The sequence below is a fragment of the Nicotiana attenuata genome, unplaced genomic scaffold (assembly GCF_001879085.1).
Source record: "Nicotiana attenuata strain UT unplaced genomic scaffold, NIATTr2, whole genome shotgun sequence".
NCBI lineage: Eukaryota > Viridiplantae > Streptophyta > Magnoliopsida > Solanales > Solanaceae > Nicotiana > Nicotiana attenuata.
In genome coordinates, this window is record NW_017670394.1 from 193,956 (window position 1) to 198,314 (window position 4,359).

Here is a 4,359-nt window from a genome sequence, read left to right on the forward strand (position 1 = left end):
GTGTTAGTCATTTAAGTATTAGAGATTGAAATCAGGTATGAAGATTCTGGTACTGTCGCTGATTGGAGAGTTTATGTCCGAGAGACGCTTTATTCCTTTGGTTGTGGATTGTGGAAGTTTGTTCCTGATTTGATGGTTGATCGTATGTGACATGGATAGGGTCATTTTGGATCTTTGGAAGGTTATTGACCTATTTTGGGATGACCGGAATCGGCTTTGAGGTCTGTGGGTAGGCCTTATGTGAATGTATATTTTATACCAGATCATATATGCTTATTTAGCATAGCATTTCTTATGGATGAATCTTCGGGTGTGGTGGATGATATTCCTGCCTTAGTCTATTTTAGGTGCTAATCTTTTATGCTACCTGGGTTATGAGACGACTTGATTATTCACATATGTGTTGTGGTCCTATGTAGCTTGTGGTGTTATATGAGCGAGATAGTTCTCGAGATGCAGATCGTTTATTGCACCTTAGTCTTACTGGGCATTTTATAGCGCATGGCGCTATCTGTCTCCCCAGGGTTTGTGTTTATGCACTTGGCGTGTTTGTGGTTTATATTTAGGCATTTCGTGGGCATGAGCATTTTGGCTCAATGGGTATTTCCTTATTGATTGTTATGTGTGGATCCGGTGGCACGCCGCTACGGGTATGAGGTGTAGATTGGGTTGCACGCTGCAACAATGAGGTGTTGAGTACGGTTCCTTATACTTATTTCGTGTGTGTTGTTTCTTACCCTTGGAATAGGTTCATATCGTTTGTCTGGTTGATTTGAGTGTTATGCGGGCTGGATAGTTCTTTACCCTAGTTCATTTTCCTTATTAGTCATATTCGAGTTGTAGTTTTGATGGCGTCGTATGAGATCTTAGATGGTGTTTTAGGTGGGTTATTTCCCGAGTGGCTTGTGCTGGGTGAGATGAAGTCGTCAGACCTGAAATCAATGCAATGAGATTTATATAAGGTATATTAGAGGGAAAATGTCACTATTCAGTTCAGAATGAGGCAAGGGTTCTTGTTGAGCGAAGGAATTCCATGAATTACTAATTTGGCGGCTGGTTATGATATTCTACACATCTCTTTCATCGTCACAGTATTGCAAGGGTTGGGACAAGGCTTATATGTGTTATGAGGTATACTACGGGCATCGAGTTAGGAAATTTGCAGCTTCTATGGAGGAGGATGTTATTATGGGCATATGAATTATGCGGTAAATTGTGTGATTTCAGCATGGGTGCATGATCATATTTTGGTATATCGAGTTGATGTTATACTGTATTCGTATGTTAGAATCAGACTTCGTAGAGAATTCCGGATGTTCGAATTTGGTTCTAAGGCTTGGGGGCTAAGGTAGCAGGAAGGATCTTCAGTTTGGCTTGAGTCGATGTGATCCTATGGGTTGTGGTGGCACAGGTAGGTAGCGTGGTGTCAAACAGTCATTTTGGGGCAACTCCAGAATGGTTCTTGGCATGTTTGAGGACGAACTTATGTTTAAGTAGGGGAGAATGTAACGACCTGACCAGTCTTTTTGAGCTCTAGCGTGTCGTTCGGCGGTTTAAGGCCTTGATTAACTTCATTTCATGTATTATGACTTGTACGTGTAGTCGAATTTGAATTTCGGGAAGTTCAAAGTTGATTTGGAAGGAAAATTCTCAATTCGGAAGCTTAAAGTTGAAAGAGTTGACCAAGGTTTGACTTTTGAGTAAATGATCTCGGAATCAGGATTTGAAGGTTCCAATAGGTTTGTATGATGATTTTGGACTGGCGTATGTTCGGGTTGAGTTTCAGATGGTTCGGGAGCATTTCGGCGCCTATGTGGAAAGTTGGCATTTTGAAGGTTTTAGAATTTCCTAAGTTTGATTTGAAGTGGACTTTGGTGTTATCGATGTCCGTTTGAGATTCCGAGCCTTTGCATAGGTTTGTATTGTGATTTGTGACTTGTATGTAAAATTTGGCATCATTTCGGAATGTCTAAGTGGGATACGGACGCGCTCGACAAAGCATGAAGGCTTGAAAGTTAAGAAAGTTTAAGAAATTGAGTTTGATCTTTAATTCTTTGTTTTGATGTTATAATTCATGTTTCAAGCCTTTGAATAAGTTTACATAGGGTATATAAACTTGTTAGAATGATTGGACGGGGTTCCTCAGACCTCGGGTGAGTTTTGGGGTGGTTTCGGACCACTTTTAGGCCCTTTTGAACTGTTGATTGATGGTAGGCTTTAATCTCGTGATTTAGTCACTTATTGCACTCTATCTAATTCACTGCACTTTAATTGATTTTGAGCATTAATTGTTAGTGTTTAGTACTTATTGTGTGTTTTATACCTTATAGGAGTGATTCCGAGTGATGTAGATGTTATGGAGCTAATTCGAGCTATTAAGAGCTTTGAAGTCTGAGTAAACTCCCAAAGGATGAAGCTGGGATCGTGTTCGGGGGTCGAGAACCGCGCCTGGACTTCAAAAATCAAGAAAAAAGAGCACTATGAGAATTTTGAACTATTGTGGCGCATGGTGTGCCGCAACAGTGTATTTGGGCAGCCTGTTGAATTGTGATGCTCTCTGGATTTCCCCACTAAAGCCCCGCATGGTGCGTCGCCCCCTACGGCGCGCCTGTGCAAATTTTATAGAGCCAATGTCCTATTTCGGCTATGAGAAAGTGGTTTAGTCTGGGCTCGACCCTACTTGGTATAAATACATGGAAAAACGTTATTATCTGTTGACATATAATCGACCTAAGTAGGCTAAGGAGGAGCGGGAAGAACGAAAGCACAAGGATTTCATCATTCCTTCCTCACTCAAGACCCGAATTTGGATTGAATTTATGTTTTCCTATACTTTTATTATATTTGTGATGAATTACTCCATGTCTATGGAGTAGTTTTCTTTAGGGTTTGATGGATTTGGTGTATTGATATTTGTTTGTGGATAATAACTCTAGTTTTATGTATTGAAGCGTTTTTGGATGATTTAATAGTTGCATTTATATTAACTTGTTCATGTAATCGAGAGAGGCATAAATTGTAATATCTCTGCATTATTTTGTTGGTTGAGTTCACTAATTCTTCTTAGTAATCGAAAGAGGCTAGTTGAATCATTGATTAAACCTAGTTAGGAGGATAATCGAGAGAGGTTCTCTTAAAAACCAATCCACTAAGTATTCTTGCATATCTTCACAGAGCTTAAATTGGTTCATCTCGTGAGGTTGAGACTTAATCGAGAGAGGAGTTTCTACTAAACAACTGAACTAATAATCAAGTGAACTTGAGAGACTCACTTGAACATTAGAAGTGAATTAACTAGAGTTAAATCCCAGACAATTGTCTTGCACCTATCCTATCAAAACCCTATCTTCTCCCATTGATATCTTTTTTTGCTTGTTCCCTGCTTCGCTTGTCATTAGTCAATAGCTCTAGATTATTAGTTAATTTTAGTATTAATCGCATAAATCTCAACTGTTGATTTTCTTGGATAGCAATCAAGCTAGAAACTACGAGAATACTGTTTAACTCCAGTCCACGTGGATACGATTTTATACTATACTATGTTTGATTAGTGAGCATAATTTAAGTATGTGTTTCGAGCTCGTCACTGATATATTATGCCAAGGGTGTGAATTGCGATCGCGGAGTTCTGGGACACGATCGTAAAGAGCAAATTGCATTCCAGGCCTTGTGAATTGAGATCGCGGAAGGAAGGTAGCGATCGCGTAGAAGGAATTTTTCCCATCAGTGGTCTGATTTCGGAAGCTTATATCTTGCAATCTATAAGGAATTTGGGGATGATCCGAAAATGAAAGTTGTAGAACTTTGAATTTAGTTTCCAGAAAATTAAACCATTTGTCATTTGGAATTTTGTACAAAAAGTTTTGACTATTATACTGAAGGGTGTCTGTGAAGAAGAAAACAAAACTTGTAAATCGTGGTCGCGAGATTTTGGCCGCGATCGCAATGAAGAAAATGATGCTAGAACATTTGTTAACCGCGATCGCATGGCTAACAACTGCGATCGTGAAGAAGGAGGCTTGGCAGGTGTATTTAACATCTAATTTTGGGATTTTGAGATCATTTCTTCACTTTTAAGTTCTTGGAGAACATGTGGGGCGATTTGGGGTGATTCTTGAAGATCGTTTTCACCATATATCATAAGGTTAGTTATCCGTACTTATTTCGAGTTAAATACATAGATTATATATATACACACACACACACACACACACACACACACACACACACATATATATATATATATATATATATATATATATATATATATATATATATATATATATTAGCATGGAGTTTGATAGAAACTGTGGAATTTTTGGAAGAAAACCTAGAAATGGTATTTTTGGATTTTGACCA